Raw genomic sequence first — 23,578 nt, forward strand, 5'->3', positions numbered from 1 at the left:
CATTTTGTACCCTCTACGTACTTTACATATGCACATCTCCCCAACTTTCATTTCCCAAATTTGTTCTATGGGTTTTTTTTCAATAAATGTAGTAGTTTAGAACAGTATTAGATGCACAAAAAGGTTGCAAGAATGATACAGAGAGTTCATGTATGTTCTGATCCCAGTTTTCCACATGGTTAAATCTCTTCTTAGTTCAATAAATATACTGGTTCATATCCTTTCTATTTTGGAGAGGTCACTTGGAGACTAATAACTTGCCCCTGCTTGGGTTGGTTCATCTCAGAGCATACTAGAGCTCTGCATTCTGGGACCTACATTCACATTTGACTCTTCCTGGTGGTGCTTCCTTGCTTCCTGGATGGATCTCTCTCTCTCTCTCTCTCTCTCTCTCTCTCTCTCTCTCTCTCTCTCTCTTTCTCTCTCTCTCTCTCTCTTTCCTGTTTAGTTCTTCATTTTTCTTGAAGCACTTTGAAAAACAACTTTATCTCACTCTTATCTCATTCTTACATTTCATTGATATGTGTCAGGTAAGAAAATTTAAGAAGAAAGTGATTTCCTGGTAGTATTGTGAGGCATTGTGGAATTGTCTTCTACATTCCAGTGTTGTTCCTGTGGTGTCCCAAACTATTCTACATCATGTCCAGGCCAGTCTTCTTAATCCTTCTTATGAAACCTGTTTTTTCTTCCTTGACACTTTTAGAATCTTCTTTGTCCCTGATTTTACTGACCAGTCTTCATTGAGCCTTTTAAAAATGATCTTGTTTCTAATTTCTAAAGCCTCTGCTCTCCTCTCTGGAGCTTGTCTGCTGTCTTGGATTTAGAAGCAATGAACAAAGCAGTCTATTGAAGGCTCTGTGTGCAGACTCTTGGCTTCTTGTCTAAGAGCTTTTCTTCAGGGCAGTCTCTAAAACAGAATCTACAATGTCAGTCAGTATTTATTGCTCTTTCCTCTTGACTAGTTAGACTATTTAGAGTTCTTAGAAAAGGTGCTTCTAATCTCCCATCTGAAGGGCAAAAGGCTGGCTGCTCACCCCCTATTTTATGGTATGGTCCTTCAGGCTAGAGACAGTGTATTTTATATTCTGCAGAGATTAAAACTCCTGGGGTGATGAAGGAGCTGTTGTCTAGCTGCACAGAAGGCAGAGAAGATCTGAGGATCTTACTCCTTTTTTAAAAGATGTTCAGCTACAATTTAATTTTCAGTTCCAATCTTCCCCCACCTCCAGTCTGCAGAGGTTAGTGGTAACATTAATTTGGATCTTTTGAGAGTTCTCATTGCCAATTTAGGGTTTAGTTTTCTAGTCCATCTGCTTTCCAGTTTTCAAAAATGTATTACAATTTTTATTCTCTCCTAATATTTTTGTCCTTGTTATGCTATCAAAAAAAATAATCCCTTTGTTATTGTCTTACTGGGGTTTGAGAAAGAAATGGCGATAATGCAAATCTCCAACTCATCATTTTAATAAGTGTAACCCTATTGTTAGCCAATGAGAACAAACATAAGAGGAAAAATATATTTCTATAGCCATTTCCTCTCATTTGATGGGGAATTAGGGAAGGAATTAAATAGAAGCATAATGCTTGATGATCTTAGATTTGGATCAGACCTTTAACTGGATGGATGCTAAATTCATAAACCTTTCCTAACTGTTTAAATTTATTTCAGTGCTATGAGTCATTAAAGCAAAGAGAAGAAAGCAGTTACACAGTACTTCAAAACAACACTGAGCATGTACTGGAAAATATTTTTTTCCTTAAAGAGAAAAGGTTAAGACATCAGGAAGCTTATCTTTATACCCTTACATTAAAGTTATTCATACAATGACTGAGTAAACATATTGGGTAAGAATGATGACAAAGATTCTGATATGATATATTGGAACGAGATAGGTTTGGAAACGGTTGAGCATTTCCTTAAGAGATAAACCTCACTGCACAATACAATCATGCTCACTTGCTGATCAGAGCATGCACTGGTGTGAATGGCATGACTGCAACTCCTTCTAGGCAGTGTTGAATAAGCCTTCCAGGATATTCCCTTAGACTATCATGGAGCTTTTAAAGTAAATTATATTCAACATCATTAGAGTACATACTTATTTATGACATGAAGTCCAAACTGACACTAGTATCAAGGCAGGCAGTGTTAATTTTTTTTTCTTTATACCAAAACGATGTACAACAAAGAGATGAAAAAGAGTAGCTTCCATTTTCTGAGTTGGAGATTTTTCTTTGCAGGATTCTTTTTTCTTATTATTCTCCTTGAAAAACACAGAAGCATGGCCCATCTTAAAATGATTATGCTGTCCTCTAACCACCTCTCTCTGGGAAAATTACACTTACAGGTAAGGATTAAAATAGAAGCAGCTCTTTAGAAGGGCCATTTACAAGAGATCCCAAAATGTTCATATCCCTTAATTATTTATTTCAAGAGACATTTCTTTGCCTTGGATGAGAACTATTGTAAGTATATTCCCCAAAAAAGAGAGATTACACTCTTAGTTAGAGGAATATGGGATCAGAAAGCTCCCAAATGAAGCCTGCTTCCCTTCACAATTTCTAAAGTAGATACTGCCCTTTAACATTCTTCTAGAGATGAGAAACCAAAACAGAAAGGGATGGGGACAATGAGAATGACGTTTGTGACAAATATTAAGTGGAGGGTCTTTCTTAGAAGTCAAGAGCCAGAGAACTGGATTGAGTCAGGGAATGGAGAGAAATCAGGAACCCCAGCGCCCTGGTAGATGGCACTAATGCTAGAAGCTTTGAGTCGAATACCCTGGGTTCTGATGTGACTCCTGGGGCAAATGGCTACAGTTTTTATTGATTGTTTTTTACTGGCAATGAAGATAAATCTTAAATTGCCATAGAGATTGGATATGGGGAAATGATCTCAAGCTACAAAACATACAGCTGCTAAACTTGAAATCATCTTCTATTAGAGGAAATTCTTTAAGGAAACATTCAGATGACAGTAACTCTACCTACTGAGTCACCCGTGTCATTAACTCTTCCTGGAGGAGGCCTTAGGCATTGTGGAAGAGACAAGCACTCCTGTGAATAAGATGAAATCATGGTTGAAGACACCAAGACTGGAGAAACTTGCTGCACAGCAATAGCGGCTGGAGCAACGTCCCTGTTCTTATTCCCATTGGTAGCCTGTCCCCACTTTCCAACAAACAAGGGAAGGCTTCAGCCATGCTACCCATTTTTACTTAGCCACACAAGTCATAAAACATCACTTCTGCTACATTCCTTTAGGAATATATGGTTCCAAACCTGGCTCAGTAGAAAATACAGACCTCACCTCTTATGTGAGACGGGAGATGGAGTGTGACCATCTCTGGAAAATAAAATCTACCGCTTGACTTATTAAATAGATCATGTGCATCCAACTGTTGGAATACTGGAAGACCGGAAAAAAAAAAAGAAACACTAGAAAAGCACTTCATGAAAAGGGCTGCTCATGCGCAACTATAAGTAAGGTAACATGGGTTATAAATAGAATTTTGAAAGTATAGTTAAATAGAAAAAGAAAGGAATGTGGTGTAATGCTATAACTCAGTAAAAAATGGAAAAATAGAGTGAATAAATTTCTGAATAGTATAAAATGCCAAAATGAGCAAGAGAATAAATTATGGAAGTTGAATAGATTATTACTCTTTCAAGATATTGAAATAATATTTGGAGATTTTGCCAACACTTAAAAAAAAGAAAGGAAATAAAAAGATGTGCTGAACCAAGAAAGTTTTATAGGAATTTCTATTGAGGATTCAAGGCTAGATAATTTCTATGTATTTTTCTTCTTCTTCTTCTTTTGATACTGAGAATTGAACCCATGGGCCCTCAACAACTAAATTACATCCCCAATCTTTTTTTTTTTTTTTGAGACAGGTTGCTTAGGACCTCACTGGCCTCAAACTTGCAGTCCTCCTTCCTCAGCCTCCCAAATCACTGGGACTACAGGTGTGAGCCACCATGCCCAGCAATTACTATATTTTAAAAGTTATATCAAGTAACTTTTTTTAAATGTAAAGCTAAGCAAATGTTTTATAAAGTTGTATAACCTTGATTTCTGAACTACATAAGGATAGTAGAAAAAAAATCTCTAAACCTAGTTCATGTATTAACACAAATGGAGAATTCTAAAGTAAATTTGTTAACTAAATTTGGCAGATGTTAAAAATAACCCAATGTGATTATTAGGTGTTAACTCAGTAATTCAAGAATTAGTCAAAATCAGGGAAATGCATCACTATCATTTACCAAATATATTTTAAGGCAAAAATACAATGCAGAAAAGACATTTGATAAAGTTTAATACTTAAGATTAAAAGTTTCAAAAACAAGAGCTTGAAGGAAACTTCCTTAGCAAAATCACTAAAGCAAATCCTACTGCAAATTTTACAATTAACAACAACAAAATGACCAATTTCTTTTTTGTTTGGTAAAAAGATAAAGGTAACTACTGTGTCCACAAAGCCACAACATAATATAGCCTTAACAAATTACGAAGAATACCATAAGCAGAATATAAACTAGAAATCAATACAGAAAGATAACTGGAAAATTCCTAACATATTTTGAGATTAAACAAAACACTTTTCAACAATGCATGGGTCAAAGAAGAAATCTCAAGAGAAATTAAAAAACACTTTGAACTAAATGAAATGAAAATGCAATTCATCAAAATGTGTGTAATGCCATGAAATCAATGTGCAGAAGAAAACTTATAGCATTGAATGCCTGTGTTAGGAAAGAAGAATCTAAAATCAATAATCTAAGCTTCCACTTTTGGGAACTAGAAAAAGAAGAACGAATTAAATCTAATGTAAGCAGAAGAAAAGAAATAATAAAAAAGAGTAGTAATCAATGAAACTGAGAACAGTAAATAGAAGAAACTAATAAAACCAAAAGCCAGTTTTTGAAAAGATCAATAACATTGATAAGCTTCTAACCAAGTTAAAAGAAAAAGAAGGAGGAAGAGAAGGAGGAGGAAGAGGAGGAGGAGGAGGAGGAGGAGGAGGAGGAGGAGGAGGAGGAGAGGAGGTTATGTTATGCTACCTTTCACATCTAACCATATGATATACTTCAAAGTGATTTTTCACATATTCTGAGGTAGGATTCAAGACTAATTGTTTCTATGTAGACATTCCAATTCACTTGGCATATTTATTGAAAAGTCTATTTCCCCACTGAATTTTGATGGTGTCTTTGTGATCAATCAAGGGGGCTTGTATGTTTGGATCTGTTTCTGTACTCTATTCTGCTTCATTGACAGGTTTATCTATTCTTGTATCTGTGTTCTGTCCTTTTTACTGTAGTTTTATGGTATTTTAATACCTGGAACTATCAGTACCCAACTTTGTTTATTCTTATTTAAGATTATTATAGCTACTCTAGTTTATTTGCACAGTATTAAAATTTTAAGAACCAGCTTGTAAATTTCTGTAAAAATTGCTTTTTGGAACCTGATTAGGAATGTGATTTTCTATGAGAAAAGAGGAAGAATTTTTCAGATCTTAAAATAATTCTTTATTTTGTCATTCACTAAGCTAGCATAAACTGGGATGCAATAATTTAGGGCCAGTTTTGTTGAATGAATAAATGAATAAGTCAAAACTGATTTTTGCCAGGTCCTAGGGAGAGGGAAAAATAAAATATTGTTTCAACATTACAGGACCTGACAAAATAATTAGACTTAGACCTTCTCAATTAAGTAGACAAAGTACATTCAATTCTTTTTCTATTGTCCAACAATTCTACATTTACAAAATAAAATAACCTGGGACATTATATTTTGCCTAATGGCAGCCATTTCTAGATAATTTGAGAATCATGAGTTTCAAAATATCTAAGACATATTGATACCTAATCTCATATTTAGCAATGTTCATATTTTTCTATCTTGTCTCAGAAAATGTTTTTTTAGAATAAAACAAAAACAAAATACACACTTAAACATTTGCATATTTGTTTTGTATTTTGACCATTATACCATGCTTTCAATAATTCCCAAGACATGGAAAGGAAATTTTGTTTAAAAATTATTTTCATTTATACACAACCCTCCTTGACACTGGACAGGTAGATTTTGGAAAAGGACTGGAAATGGAGTAGGTTCCTAAACTGTTATGGATTGATTAACTCCTCAGCATTTGTTCCTTTCTGCATTCTGCATTTCTCCCATCCTCCCTTTTTTTAAACATTAAATTTACTTTTAACTGATATATAAAAACATAAAATTATACATTTCCAAGTGGTACCATGTGATAATTCAATACATGTATACACTGTACAATGTTTAAACCAGGTTAAACATATCATATCTATCATTTCTTTTTAGAAAAGACTTACAAAATTCTTTCTTTTTGCTTTTTGAAATGTACATTATTGTTGTCAATAAGGTACTATTATTGTTAATATGGTACTGTACACATTTTCAATCCTTCTAAGCCTTTACTTTTGTTTTATTTTCATCTACCACTTCTCTTACTAAAACATCTGCTTCTCCATTCAGAGAGGAAAGGTTTTCTTTAAGAACTGTTCCTTATCATGGAGTGAACACGCTTGAGATTCCTTTTCTTTGTTATCCCATGAGGTCTCCAGGATGTTGTGAGATAGGTGTTTCCATAAGAGCAGGCTGAGCACTGTGGTAATCAGCAGCAAGAAGTTGTGTCTCTAATAGTATACAAGGACAAACCATCTAATCTCTGCTTCCAGAATATATGGAGGAGGTTACTGAGGAGCTGTGGGGGAGGGAGGAGTTGAGAACCAGGAAGAAAGGGGGACAGTGGGCTGCTGCCCTAGACTTAACAGCAAGGCATCTTTCAGAAGTGTCCAGCTTGATTAAAAAGCAAGAAAGGTCCATTTTGAAACCCCAGTGTCAAAATAAATAGTGCTATTTTTGTTATCTGAACTGTTAGTGTTGTAGAAAAATTACAAATCTTAAGACCTTCAGAGGTTTTTGCATAAAATGCAAAATCTCTCAGTGATCAGAAGAGCACAGGGCATTAGAGAATAACCAGATACCAAATCTTGAAGAATAATTAGACATTGTAAAATGGCAGGAGAAAACAAGTTCTCAAATTGCTCTGTTGTTCACAGTGCTTAATTGGGTATTGAAATTCAGTTTTTTTTTTCCCTTGGATTTGAAGCTGAATTTTATCTTCAGGAAATATCCTAGAAGGCCATTCTTCTTCATTTCCTGCTTTGAATATATCAAGTTTCAAACAGGAAAATGAAAAGGGAGGAAAAGAATGAAGTCGAAGGAAAGATGATTGAAAACAACTCTCCTAACATGGTTGGGGGAGGACGCTAAAATCAGAACATGCTGAAAAATTAAGCAAGTAGCAAAACCAAAGCAAAAATTCCTATTCTTTAATATGCAAAATATTTCTCAGGCTTTAGTTATGAGAAATGGCAGAAATTAGTGCTTTCTAGCTACAACTTTAAGAATAATATTTTTTTATAGTAATGCTAATTTTACAATATTACTCTACCATGGTAAGGTTTTCCTTTTACCATTTGACATTAGATATGAAGTTTATTTGTTTATGCAATAGGAAATGTTATTAAGAATATTAGAAGTAAGTGTTAAGCATTTGAACCTTGAAGCTGCCTCTTGCATGTCAAGCACTGACTTCCTTAAACAATAAGCCTGTTTTGTTGACAATGAATAAGACAGCAAAGTAAATAGGATATGGAGAGGAACTGAGCATTTTTTGCACACAACAGAAGGACACACTGCTGAATAAGTGGAATGAAGAAAAGATGAAGATACCTGTACTTCAAATGTATAAAGCTAAAAATATAAACAAACAAATGGAGTAATGCTGACTAGATTGGAATTTACATGGCTTACACTCACTGGTCATTTGCATTAATTTCAAGATGGACCATAGCGTCAGTTGCCTACAAAATGTGCCATTAAAGAAATTTGACTAATTATGAGAAAATATTCCTTTTTCTCAGGGAACTGGGGTCATCTATACTTTAAAAAGAGTCCATCATAGTAGTTTTTTTTCTTTCTTTTTTTTAGCAATATATTAAATATGACTTGGTTTTACAAATAAAATAAAAAAGATGGGATTTCCAAGTTCATCCAAGAACTAGTTCTGTTATTACTGCTTATCTAATAGAAAAGAAAGCAGAAAGAGTACCACTGCCTTCAGAGAAGAAAGTATGAACTCTTCCATTTTTTTAAATTCAAATTGGATGCTACCAAAAGACTAACTGCTTCAATACAAGGCTCTCTTTGTTTTTTCTCAGTTGCTATGGAATAATCCTGCAGTGTTTGGTGCTATGTCATCTTTCAGTAAACGCCTGCCTCTTTCCCCTTCCCATTTCACATACACACAAAATGTCACTTTCAACTGTTGTTGCCCTTGGTGGGTTCTCCTAGCAGATCTGGACTTCATGAGCTAGCTCTCTGAAGATGGCTAGTCCCCTAAGCATTGTGCAACACACTGAAAACCTCAAGTAAAGGAGTAAACAGCTTCCTATGGCTTACTGATTTTACTGCAACAGTGCTCAAATCTGTTCCTTGCCAAAATAAATAACCCCAACACGATCATAAATGCTGAAAATTTCATGAACATATTAAAAGTATCTCATTATTATAAATGTTTTCTTTCTACATTTAACTCTCTGATGCTAATTATTCCCAGAATATTTCTGGTTTGTTTTTTAATTCACTCTTTAGAAAAGTGGTCTGTAACTGCATTCTAATTGCTTAGAATATTTTGCTCTATTTTTGTGATTGTGTGTGTCCAATTCTTTCAACATTGGTGACTGCCGTCTTTCTATAATCAGTTCAGCAGAAGGAGAGACTCAAAACTACCTTGATTCTGCATCTATGCATAGAATTTGGAGTATAACTATTTTTTTTCATAGGGAAGCTTGATAGATTATTCTGGAGTCTTCTGTCTCCTAACTGTACACTGAGAAAATTAGGTTCTGGGATATCTGTACTATTTTTCACAGGCTTTGAGCAATGTCTGAGTAAATGATATTCAGTATCCCAAATACCTCAAAGAGGAAAGGATTCTGTGGAAGAATTTTTCTTTTCCTCCATTGGCTGGTATTTTACCTCCCTTGGGTTTTACTCATTTACAAATTTATGTTGCAAGTCACCAACTTTTCGGGTCTCATTTCTGTTTGTGGGACCATGAACAAATTAAACACTCACAGTCCTTATGTAGCTGACATTCAGAGAAGGGGAGACAGATGATAAACACATAAATCAATCTGCTACATGATTCTGTAATGATGAATGTTGTGAAAGAAAGTGACTATGAAAGAGCAATTTCAGATGGGCTGGTCAGGAGGGGATTCTTGAAGAGGGTGGCATTTGAACAGAGATTATTTTGCACTTCAATTGACCTATGGCTCTTTCTAGAAGGACACATGGCCTCCTGCAGCTCCTAGTTGGTTTAGCTGATATTCTTGAGCTCGGCTAATGCTTCCTGTACTTTGAAGTTTCATCAGAGTAGTGAACATAAGCCCTAAATCTTTATAGGAGTCTATCATATTACCTAATAAAAGGCTTTCTATTACTGAAGCCATTTCAGGTTTGTAGCACTTTTAGGTGAATTGAGAGAGCAACCTTAGGTTCCATGATAATATAATAGTCTATGATGATTATGATGATAGTAAGAGTCACACTTAAGATAAATTTTCAAAATCTACAAGTACACCATTTCTTGTTTTAGTTATTTCCCTAGGCCCTAACATTCTACATAGTTTCCTGTTGTTATTGTTTCTACAAAAGTAAATATTGATGGTTTCCCCCAGAGTTTATAACAAGTTGATTATAACAGAACAGGGTGAACCATTGCTCAGTGGTAGCCTGTGATATGGTGATGGAAAATTTTAAGGTTGAGTCATTTAAGTACAATCTTTTCGCTTTTTAATAAATGTATCTTTCCCTACTGGTACTATTGAAAGCAGAAATAATATTGTAAGTGTTCTTAGAAAGGGTAATGACAGTTTTAGCTGCAAAGAATAAATTTCCAGGTGTAATCTAGAGGTCAGTTATATTCATGCTTACAAGTCTCCTCTTTAGATTTCAGTGAAACAATAGGGCAAATCCTAGTTTCCGAAAGATAAGCCTATTATAAATGTCATGATAGCACTGTTGCCTTTTCCTTCTCATCCCTTTCACAATGGTTGTTAGACTTACTTGATTGTTTTCTGAACATAGTTATTGATTCCTCATCTTGATTATTGTTTTGCCTTTTTCCATGTCTATTCATAATATTTAAATAGCTTCAACTAATCAATAGAAGTTTTTTTCTCTCTTTTAATTGTGATGCCTATATTGAAGAATTAATTAGTCTGTTTTATATTAAATCTAAATTTGGTCATCTGTTCTTTGCTATTTTATGAAAGAATGCTTGGATAATAGTAATTCCTCATTAATCTTGTTATCACATTTGCTAATAAATGCCCTTTTACTTATTGACCTTTAAGACAATTAACCAGTTGCTATGAGTCACCATAACACAAGACCTCAATTTCTTTTTACTGTGAAAATTTCACTCATATATCAAACAGAGAACTAATGCTTAAAAGAATATTTTCTAATATAACTATTTGGGCAAAATAGAGCTGATATTATAATTTATTTATATGAATTTAATAGTTACTTGACTAAGAACTTTGGTGAGAATGATTACATAGTATTTTTTTTCAAGAAAATGGGGCTGAAAAATCTAGAATTATCAAGTTACAGTTTTTCATCTGCATGGACCTTGCACCATGGATACATCATCTTAATTTTGTGAAGAACTCCTTCAAACCCCCGTATTTATCCTAAAAACTATATTTCTTAAGATTTATGACAAACTGAATTTTGCTTGAACAGAAGAATGAACAATAGATGAGTTTCAATAAGAATTTATCTTTTGGATCCATGAAATGATACTGAAAACACAGAAAGGATCATTCCCTAGATGGCTGCCAGTTGAATTAAGAGGTAAAAGAACAACTCAGGAGGAGTTGGACCAACAGCCTAGAAATGAAATAAAAATCATCAAGGAGTTATAGGGTAATCATATCTTGAAAATGCTGTTATAAATGACATCTTAAAGCCATGAAATAACCAAGTACATAATGCTTTAGTTTCCCCTACAAAATGTTAGTAAATGGTCAATTATTCCAGTCAATAATTGAACACATACAGCGAGCAGCTCAATATCACATTTCCATCTGTTATATTTGTATTAAAAATTCTGGTAACGAAATCAAACCAGCTGATACTCAACCTAGCTTTATCTTTGGGGCTTAAGTAGAGCCATTCTTAGATAGAACATATCAACAGCCCATTGCTTGAGATTGCAAGGAGCATTGGGGATCCAAATGAGGCTATCACTCCCACTTTGTTCTATAGTCTGGAAAGCATTTCTATCAACATGGCTTAGGATGGCATTAGCCTTTGTGGATGATCATCACACAGTTGCACAAAGTGAACTCAAGGGCAACAGGAAACACAAAGTCAGTTTTAGTCAGGTGGTTGCCAAGTCATATCTCCTAATTAAAATAGATTAAAATCTACTTCTGCCTCCTTTTCAGTTTTTAGTTTATCCTCTGGCTTTCTCAAAATCACATCACATATGTAAATGTGTTGAGCATATGCTTATAATTTGGTTCAAATCATTAACAAGCATATTGAAAAGAAGAGGGATAAAAATCTAAGCATTTGACATACCCCTAGGAACTTCCAGACTCATGTTAACCCTTTAACCAGTGTCATTTGGTGCAGTCATTGAAGCAGTTTGTGATCTATTTAATTATGGAAATGTTTAGCTATTTTTCCACTTTGGCAAAAAGTGCATCATTGAGATGCAGTCATATGCCAGTTGATATCAGGATATTCTGTCTCCTACACATGACTTATCTTTGAACCTGATAATGTCATCAGAGAAAGAAATAAGGTTATTCATTTTGCAGTTCCTTCCTTCGCCTTCTATAATATACTCAATCACCAAGAACCACTGAATTTCTTTCTAAAACATATTTATTAAATCTTCACCCTGTTCATTCTCTCCCTAGCAACTTTGTTATTTCACCACAATTTATTGCATATTAACCAAAGGTGGATCCATTTTTGGTGAGATCTGAAGCTTATTCAATTGGAGGGTGTCCTCTTTAAGAAAAATAATACAAAAATGAAGTTATGCATATTGAAAGTGGGCCATGCAAAGGAGGAGCTTCAGGCTTAGCTTCATAGTTAAGCTGCTGCTGTGCCTAAATGATGGATCAAGTGTACAACTGACTGAAGCTCCTGTTCCCAAGATGGTTATGTTCTAACCACAGGAAACAGTTCTACTGCATTAAGGCCAACAAGTCATGGTCTTCAGGTGCCGATTTATCATAAGCTTAACATTAGAACTACCGATGTAAAGTTAGCTGTTAGAGCAAACTGTGATCGACAGCTCATTTCTTCCCTCCCTTCCTTCCTTTTTTTTTTCTTTCTTCTTGTTCTTATTGTGTTTTTGGATTCAGATACGAATTCCTCTTCATTGTTTTCCATACCCCATATGCTTGAGCTATCCTTCCCAATGTGACCTCGATTTCTGCCTTACTATTTTAATTTGAGGAGTCTGTTTTCTTTAGGAAGCTTCTAGGTTCTGATCTCCTATCTTCCTTGTTTAGGACACCAGAAACAGGATAAACCACAGGGGAAATGTGAGGGTGTGAAAAGCAGGGACTGGAGTTTCACTCTTTGTCTTCTTTATAGTGACCTTGGGTCCTTGCTGTAGTTTTCAGGAGATGCTGTGCTATTGTATTTGTAGATTTTCTCTTTTTTAAAAGCCAATATTGAATACAATAATGAGTATTTGAATGCTTATTTATTACTTCAAATTACATGTATAGGAAACTCTTGATATTGCTGTATATCAAGCTCTTTCTGAATGCCCACTTTTATATTGTGGAAGCTATATTCTGAATAGCACCATTGTATTATCTCTTACAATGTAAACCAGTGGAAATGAACTGCCTGCATCAGGAATAATGAAGACTTTTTAAAAATGCAGGTTTCCAGTTCCTGTGCCTCTATGTGGTATAGAAAACAGCGAATACCTTCATGGAAAATGGCAAGATGGGTGGTGCTCAGATTTTAACAAGCACCAGAACTATGGGAGGGCTCATTAAAATGGACGGCTGGGCCCCAACCCAAGAGTTTCTGAGGCAGTCAGTTTAGGATAAAGCCAGAGAATTTCCATTTCTAACAAGGACCCACATTATACTAATGCCGCTGGTCCATGGACTATCCTTTGAGAAGCATGAGACAGGGGCTTCCCAGAGCTCAGTGACATGCACAGTGTTAAACCCTTACAATAGAATCACCGAGAATACCACTTGAATTGATGCTTTAGCAAAACTACAACCTACTACACATAACAAATTTAGCAATCACTTGTACATGGTCAATTTTAAATCCAGAAATTCTAGGATCCTATTGAACTTGATCTGCATTTTTACAGTTGAGTGCTAAACTGAAGTTTCACCTTTGTCTCTTTCATAAGGGACACACATATTCTTTTATTCAAGTACCTGAACAATATTGTAATCAAGAGGATGAAAATCCAATGACAATGAACCAAATGTTTTCAAGCTTTTATCTCAACATCTAGCTGAATGCTTGCTTCCATGCACTAGAATTAAAATAGTCATTTATTTTAAATCTATCACAGTGTGGCAAGGACTGTGCACTAGCAACTTTTGTAAGGTAATTTGCATTAGAAACAACTTCAAAATCTCAGTGGCTTACAGCATTAAACATTAATTTCTTATTTATGCTACAAGTCATCTGTGGATCAGCTACAGCTCTGCCATACCTATCCTATTATTCCAGTATCCAAGTGAAAAAGAAACATTTACCATCTGAACATCCCACTGTCTTAGAAAAGGGAGAAAGAAATGGCTGTTCTTCACTGTGGCTCCTAGGGCTTCGACTTGGCATTCTGCTTTACATTTCATCGGGCAGTAGTCTCACAGCCTAGCCAGGGGTCAGTATGTCATACAATCACACATGCAGATATAGAATACTACAGGTTGGGTATCAAATAATTGGACAAAAAAGTACAATATTATCTACTCAAAACTAAAATTTCACTTAGCTCTAAATAGTCCAAAGAATATGCCTAGAAACTTCAGTCATTGATATAAGACTCTAAAATAAAGGAAAAGTCATTTCTGATCTGATAGGGAAAAAAAAGACAAGATTGAGAGATGGACAAACTGAAAAGGCAGAGGCATTACTGTGATCTCAGTCTGTCTGTGATTGAACAACAGAAAATATTGGCCAGGTTCTTTGCCATCTGTGATGAAGAATTAGAAAGGAATTTAGAACTCTGAGATACTATATGGATTCATTAATTTTCAGAGAGGTTAAGTAATTTCCCCCAAGGTACTTTCAAGGTTCTGTGTTCCCTCAGGGGAAAAAAAATTGCTCAAAAGTCTAAATTTATTTTTAGTTGTTATTAATGTCATGACATTGTACTTACTCTGGAAAGAATACCTGAAAACTTAATTTCTGACCTTGTTAAAATGATTTTAAATTGCTTTTAAATTTTTTTTTTACTTTGATAGATTATGCATCTCCTACTATTAAATGAGTAGGGCCAAGGGCACTTGGTAATAAAATTAACTTTGATCTCTTTTCTAAATTTAATAGAATTATTTTACATACTAGTTAATACATATAACTGAGGCTCGGAATAACATTTCACTCCTCTGGCAGTTTTCTACTAACCTATTTTCTACACATACTTGAAAAATATTTACTTATTGAAATTCTTGTCCTTTAAAGAAAAAATTGTTTTTTTTAAAAAAACTTTTTAGCTTTATCAAGATATAATTGACAAATAGGAATTGTTTATATTTAAAGTATACATCTCCATGTTTTGGCATAAGTATACATTGTAAAATGGTTACCCAAATCAAGCTAATTAACATATTTATCATCTCACATAGTTACCATGTTCTTTCTTGTGAGTGGATTGTTGGGGGAGTGTGGGAAGCCATTCTCGCATGTGATTGGGCACCTCCTGGATTGGGTGTGAGGCTTTCTGGCCAAACTGTGTCGGAGCTATCCCCACCCTCTCCAGGTGCGAGAGCCTGTCTGTGTGTGTGTGTTGGGGGGTGACTGACCACTGACCCTGAGACCAATCACTGACCCTGACCTTGGAATGCTGTCCCCCTCGACCTTCAATGGATGGAATTTTCCCCTGAATTTCTTGTCCCCAATAAAAGACCACTCCCTGGCGTGCTCTCTCTCTCTCCTGCTAGTCCTTAGTAAGCCTTGCTGCCCCACCGGGTGGTTCAAGGTGAGAGCCAGAGAGGGGAGAGCTGTCTTGGACCTGGCCATAGAAAAAGGTAATTGAGTCTGTGTGTTTTATTTTGATCTCACTAGTTAACTTCTATGCCACGAACCTCTTTAATGAAACCAGCGTGCTGGTCGCCTGGTGGAGGGGAGGAGAACACTTGAGGTCTACTCTCTAAGTAAATTCAAGTAAACAATTCAGTATTGATAACCACAGTCACCATGCTATCAATTCCATATCCAGAAATCATTCATCTTGCATAAGTGAAACTTTACACCCTTTGACCAACATCTTTTCATTCCTCACTCCACTCCCCATCCCTGACAATCACCATTTTACTTTGTGTTTCTTTGTTTTTGGCAATGGACTGCTGGGGGGGGGTGTGAAATACAATTTATCTTCTATGCTATGCAGCGACTGAACTATCAAGAGTATAGCTAGCTTTATGCCCAATTCCTCTGATGCCATCAAAGTGGCTTCCTGGACCTTTCACAGGAGATTTGCTATTAAGAAAATGCAGAGAATTATGCTATTGAGTTTTTTTTTAATCCAGCAATTCCCAAGTAACTAAGAGTAATGACATAAAATTAAGGGTGCTGTTTACCAGCTGCCATGACAAACAGAATGATTTGTACTTTCTGAGACTACTGAAATCCAACACTAATGGAGGGGTGCCCAAATGAATCCCAGTGACAATTCAGAACAGTTCTCTGAGTCTGAGACAAAAACCATGACAACCATTGCTGATGTAAAAGGAGAGAGCCAGAAAGGGATCGTTTCTTTGAGAGCTGTAGAAAAGAGTAGTAATACAACATGACTCTGATTTACAGGATCCGCACATACATTTTTCTCCTTTCTTAAATTACATTTTGCTACTCTGATATTAATAGATTCTACTAATACCCTCGAAGATCTTCCCTTCCACTATCTTATTCTCTCCTCACAGCCTTATCGGTCACATCTGGTATGTTAGTCAGCTTTACATTGCTGTGACCAAAAAACTGACAAGGACAACTCTGAGAGGAAAAATTCGTTTTGGCTCCCAGTTTCAGAGGTTCTACCCAAAGTGGGCCAACGCCGTTGCTCCAGGCCCAAAATAAGGGCATGAAGGGTGTGGTGAAGGAGTACTGTTCTGTTCACAGCAGCTAGAAACAGACAGCTAGGGGAAGGGGCTTCAGGAAGATGAACCCTTCCAGGGCAGGGCCCCGGTGACCCACCTCCTCCAGTCATGATCCTCCTGCTTACAGTTAGCACCCAATTAGTCCATCAGACTAGGATGGACTGACCATGTTACAGCTCTCATAATCTAATCATTTCACTTATGACTCGTCTTGCATGAACATAGGAGCTTTGGGGGGACACTTCATATCCAAACCATAATATTTACCTTGTAGATAGAAAAAATCACATTTCAGAGAATAGAAGTGAATTTCACAAAGTCACACATCCAATTGACAGAAGAATTAGCACTTGAGCTCGAGTCCTGCAGTTCGTACTTGGATACACTTATTCTAATGATGGCTGCCTAATGTTGATTTTCAAAAACTGTGATCAAACTGGCCTTTCAGTCAATCCAGTTCCCTTATTGAAATTGGTGAGAACACTGGATTTTTTTTTTTTGTTGATTTCATGCTCTTTATAACATAAGAACATCTCTATGTCTATCATATGCCTATTTATTATAAATATTTACAACCAAATATTTCTCCTAGACACAGGACCTATTTGTCAGGACAGGTTTGGTAAATTTCCATAAAGTTTATTTACATACAGCCAAGAAGATACATTTTAGAAACATAGGAATTGTTAACTTTTTAGATTATCATTTTCTATAGGTCATCCAGCTAGATATTATGAATGACATAATGAAAAATATAACACTTTTGTCCTGGCGATAGAGAATATAAATTCCAGATGGGGAGATGGGACATATACACAAAAGAAGACAACTAACCATACATTCCCCCTGCCCCCCAGCTGTGCTGGGGATTGAACCCAGCACCTCACGTGTGCTAGGCAAGTGCTCTACCACTGAGCTACATTTTTTATTGTAAATTCAACAAATATCTGTTGAGCACCAAATTTGTGCCAGGTGCTCTGCTAGAAATGACAGATATACAAAGAAACAACAGAAGTTTCTGCACCATAGATATGAAAGCAAAACAAATGCCACATATTTTCAAAGAACAAAATATAATACTTTTTAGTCTTTTTTGGCTGCTATTTAAAAATGAAATAAGCTGATGACTTAAAGATGACAGAAACTTATTTCTAACTGTTCTGGAGGGTATGAAATTCAAGATGAAGTTTCCAGTAGATTGTCTGATGAGGACCCATCTTCTTGTATAACCTTAGGTGTCAGAAGGGGCGAATTCTTGTCTCCTCAGCACTTTAGTAGGGTACCAATTCTATTGTTGAGGGCTCTACCTTCATGCCCTAATCACCTACAAAGGCTTTACCTCCTAATAATAGTTTTCATATATGAATTTAGGGAGAGACACAAATATTTAGAACATAGCAAATAGACAGTGAAGCCCTAAAGAATAGATAGAATCAAGAAAAAGTGTTTTAGATCAGTTTCATGTAAAGTTGAAGATGAAGATGAGCAAGTCACCTGGAATAGTAAAAGATTCTCTTTATGACAAGGGAAGAAGTGGGAGAAAGGGATTGGGATGATTCAATGGGAAAACAAGTTAATAAATTTAGATAGTTTGTTGCAATGATTCTTAATCAAACTCTTCAAAGAGGAACAGAATGAACAAAGCTTCAGTCTGAAAAGATGAATCTGGATACAGTGTATAAAATGGATTGTGGTCAAGGGGTTGAGAAAAATACCAAGAGTGGATAAGGATCAAGATTACTAACTGGGAGGGGCCTTGAGGGAGCCTTCTGGGTTGCAGAAAATTATGTCTGTTTTGATCTAATGGTTGGTTACATAGGTATATACATATACAAAATATCAAGAAAACTTAGTAGTTGATATGTTTTTACTTTACTGAATGCATGTTTTATTTCAATGCCCAAACAAACAAACCAAAAAAACACCAAAAACAAGCTGACTAACTAATAAAAATAAATCAAAAAGAACTTTTGGAGGGTGGAAAGGATTAGCGATTGACTCTCTTTCCATTTCTCATGTTCATTTATTTAGTAAATGTAAATAACTCTACTTTCCAAGTATATCCTGAATCTCACCACTTTCCTCTTTCTCATGCAAGTCAACCAGAATATCAGAGTGCCTTCCAAACTGTCCTTTGCATCTATTCCTGGCCTACCTGCTTCTCTCACTTTGTTACAGGGGCCAAAGTCAGATCCTACACAACAGAGCATGTTACTCCAACTGAAAACCCCTCTAGGCTTCTGTCTCAGCCTCCTAACTGATTTACCAAAATTCCCTGCCACCTAGCCTTTGTCTACCTCCAAAACATTGTTCCAGACTATTGTACTTCACTATACTCCTAAATCCCACTCTTTTACTTTTCAAACAGGGTAAATTCATTTTCAGTCTTGGATCTTTAAGTTAACTAATCTTATTCTGGCTGCAGTGCTTTTTCCTGGACTCTTTATTATCACCTAAACCTCTATTTAAATATCACCTTCTCAGAAAATAACCATATTTTACATCCTAGTAACAGGAGAAAGACAATAAATAAACAAATAGATTACTTTAATAAGAAAAATAGCAACAGTGGAAAATGCTAGACAGAGAATTGGATTTAGAATTCTTTCAAAAGACCTGTTAAATTTTCCCTCCACCAAGTTATCATATCTCACTGTGGTTATTACAATAAAAACCTGGCATTGGAGCAAACAGCACTGGATTCAAATTCCACTTTTTACTACTTCATCGCTATGTAATTATTTACATAGCAGTTAGCTCCTAAGAATTTCAGGTCTGCATCTTTAAAATGGAGATATCAATAGTTCCTTTTTGTGGATCTTTTTTGAGGTTTACGTGAGATCCACTTTGTGACTAGAACTTATCAGCAATTGTTTTTAACCTAAATGAAATAAATTTTAATAAATATTAACTACTAGGATTTATTAAAAGCACTAATGAGTGAATGTAAAGTATTAACATTTTTAGGGTACCAACTCAACTCACAAAGGTAGCAAGAATTTTGTCCATATCAAAGGTACTATATATCCAAAGATATATGGTATCACGGGACCAACCTTATTGTTACGTCTCAAAAATGTTGGATATAGCATCTCTGAGTCTTAGATGTGGTGCCAACTCTTTGCAAAATGATACTGTTTTTAGCTTCTCTGAAGAAGTTTGCTAGGTCGCCCAAATTACCTTGAAGGAGGTTTCATTAAACACAGCTGTATTTGTTCACAGGAGTCTGAGAGATTACACTCCATTTTAAATTGCAAATGTGATTCTGTTAGACAAATCGCAAACCATTATATCAACTTGAAGACAGTAAAAAACAGCAAACAGCTCCTTCCACTTTTTCTCCATCTGTGGAATGAGGTTAATGAGACTCCAACTTATCGCAAAACTGTCTTAGTCTGAGTGGGTTTGGATATAAATAGAAAAATGCAACTCCTTTGTCTTAAATGTGTGTCACATTTATGCATTTGAATCATCAAAAGCTCATGGATTTCCTGGGAAAGTTCTATAGGTTTATGATGATTCTAGTAAATAAAAGCATCTACCATTGGCTTGATCTAGAAACATGGACACCAAAATTCAAGACATTGCCCTTGACATGAATCTCAGAGTCAGCCTGGATTGTTTGAACTATTTTAAAACAAATTTAAACTTACATAGAGAAAGGGCATCTCTAATAAAAGTGTTATTTGGAAGTCAAAAGGAGCATCACATAGGAATAGAAATCTTGATTTCTTATGATCAATTTTCTACATTCTATTCATTTAAAAAGAAGACATTTTAAGGAAATCCTACCAGTTCTAAACAACATTAACTCTTATTTCATAGGGTTATAATTTATCTGATCAAGAAACCCTTTCATTGATTCTTAATATTACAGTTGATTTTTTACTTATTTAATGTTAATTGTCTCCTGTCATATGATTTTGCTCTTAGGCTGAATTACAGTGGAAATACTATGATCTTTAGAGAAAAATTGTTTGAGTTCTATTGGGCTTTTTATTTTTTTTTTAAATTTGATAATGCTAATTTTCATGACTCCTTCAACTCCTTTACCTGTTCTTTGAAATTCCATTAAGGCTTTATTTATATGATAAAGAATAGTGTTTTATTGTATCACTGAGGATATTAATATAAGGCAAGTTGATTATTACTTAGTCAAATTATTTTTAAAAATGTAACTCTGTTCAATTTTACAGCTGTTAGATAGCTTCTATTTCTTGAGATCAAAAGAAAATTGAATACTTGATTTTTGACAGAATCTCATTTGCAGCAAAAAATTAAAAGCATTACTTAAATGATTGAGGCATTTCTTAAATAATGGAAAATTAAAGTTTCCTTTTTCCAAGCATCTTAAAATATTTTACAGAATGCTTTTTAATAGATGTGTGTCTCTTTCCAGGAAATATAATGTGCCCTTGGGATGAAATCTCAGCATTATTCTAAAATATGAAAAAGCATTTATAACAGAAATAATATTTAAATTTTGGAAATTATACTAGGATTAAGTTAATACTCAAACTAGAATATTACTGTGAAAATCAGAATATCAACAGTGAAATTAATGTCATTTTACAACTGACTCTGAGGATAGATTTGGCATGTTTTGATTTAGAACATGTCAATCTTACTCCTTGATTTTTACAAGATTCAGCACAGCAATTATAAATGATGATTTAATTAAACTCTATCTGGAATATTTCCATTTACCCTATTTTCTATTAAAGATAAAATGCAGATTATGTAATTTTTATGTGATACGCACTATGACAAATGTGTTATATATTCCAATCGCTTCAACAACCCTCTATGAGGATACATAGTTTGTTTTGTTCACTGATCCATATCCAGTGCTTGGTACTGCGTCTGCTGCACAGTAGAAGTTCAATAAATATTTGTTAGAATGAATGAATTTTCCAGTGAGGTCAAGTGAAAGTGCTATGTACATAAATATAAAGTTGTGTTCTTGTTTGGCTAAATCTTTACTTTTAACCTGTGGTACTGGAGCAAAATGTCCAGGAAAACCTCTATTTCTTCTAGATGGAGAAAGAGTAATCCATAATCTTGCCTACTTTTGAGCTTTTCTCTGTGAGTTGACAATAGCCAGGCCTATAAAATGCTGGTCAAATAGACAGAATTAGTAAAGGATCAATGATACTAAAGGCAAGGAACTGTAGAGACCACAAAAGGATAGTTTAGAAGACTCTAAACTGCTAAACTGGGGTCCTCTTGGGGCCTCCATGTGCACGAGACGTGGGCTGGACTTAGGACTGACATCTCCTCCCTCTGGATGACAGTAGTACTATCCCCAGAAGCTCAGGAAAGATGGTTGAGAGGTATTCTTGAGTAGACTCCAATCAACAGTGTTTACTCACAGATCACTAAAACACATTGATCCTTTTTCAGTAAAGTCAGGATATTGCTCTCCACCATCCAGGACAGAAGGGAGGCGGAATGTCTATAGAAACCAAATTTGAAACTGGTGTGGTCAAGAGGTCAGTGAAGTCCGTGCAAAACCCTAATTTGGCATTTGGAGGTCTTTGGACAATTTTATTTAAGAGACCTTTTAAAAATGCAAGTGCATATTGGATTAAGCAGAACAAAAGGTAGCAATACTGATGATTCCAAAGAGTGAGGACCCTCAAATCATGCCAACCCAGGTCTGTCTTTTCACCCTTTTTCTCCCGGCCCACCCACTGCCCCTTCCTTAGCCGAGGTATCACATGTTTCTGAATCATTTTAAAAACTAAATAGCTGATTTCTGACAGAATGACTATCATCAAGCTTGAGTTAGTGACATGCCTTCATACTGAAAGCTGCTCTCCTGAAAGTATAATTCCATAAGGTACTATTAGGCTGGGGTTTAAGTTTTTGTAGATAATTTCCAGGTCAGAATGTGCTTCTTAACTTACTTTAGAAATGATTTTATCTTATTTTAGTAATAACACTTAACATGAAATCTACCATATTAAACTTTTAATATGTATAGTATTTTAATATGCACAGTGTACAGTATAGTATTGTAAACTATAAGTACAATATTACACAGTGGATCTAGAACTTAAGTATCTTGTTTAATGGAAACTTTATATCCGTTGTCTAGTTACTTTCCATTTCTCCACCAGCCCAGCCCCAGATAACCATTATTCCATTCTGGTTCTATGAATTTGAATATTTTAAATATTTTATATAAATGAAATCATGTAGTATTTGTCTTTCTGTTACTGGTTTATTTCTCTTTGCATCATGTGTTACAGATTCATACATGTTATTGCACATTGCAGAATGTCCTGGCTTTTCAAGGCTGAATCATATTTTATTGTGTGTGTACTCCACATTCTCTTTGTACATTCATCTGTTGATGGACATGTAGGTTGTTTCCACACTTAGTTGTCCTGAATAATGTCTACAATGAACATGGGAATGTTAATATTTCTTTAACATCATAATTTCTACTCTTTTGAGTAAATTCCACCAAATAGGATTTCTGGATCACATGGTAGTTCCATTTTTAAAAAGTTTTTTTTTTTTGGAACCTCCATACTATTTTCCATTGCATCTGCACCATTTTGAATTCCTAGCAAGAGTGTGCAAGGTTTAAATTTCTCTATACCCTTAACCAACATTTGTCATCTTTTGCTTTTTTGGTAATAGCCATCTTAAGAGATGTGAGGGAATATCATTGTGGCTTCAATTTGAATTTCCTCAATGATTAGTGACAGTGAACATTTTTTCAGATACCTGTAGGCTTTTCGTAGTAGAGCTCAAGAAAGGAATTTTAACACATTGAAAAAAAAAAAAACATGCAAGAAACTTCCAAGGTGATAGAGCTACAAAGGCTGTCAGTTAAAAAAAAAGTTGTTCTTAAAACTAGCTATATTAATATTAAAACCTATATATTTTTTAATCTTGGATCACTGAAAGGGAAAGGCAGAAAGTCTTGAATGTTGGCAATAACTTGAAATAATTCACAAAGACCTTGGATGAAAAAATCAAGAAGCTATAAATTTATTCTTACAGCTGTTTAATATGATTTATTTTAAGTTCTTTGGCTTTCTGTTAGACTGTTGACTGGTTAATGCACACACACACTATCATATCATTAGAATTTTTACAGGTCACTTAA

This window comes from Urocitellus parryii, chromosome 6 (genome assembly GCF_045843805.1).
Source record: "Urocitellus parryii isolate mUroPar1 chromosome 6, mUroPar1.hap1, whole genome shotgun sequence".
In the NCBI taxonomy this organism is placed as follows: domain Eukaryota; kingdom Metazoa; phylum Chordata; class Mammalia; order Rodentia; family Sciuridae; genus Urocitellus; species Urocitellus parryii.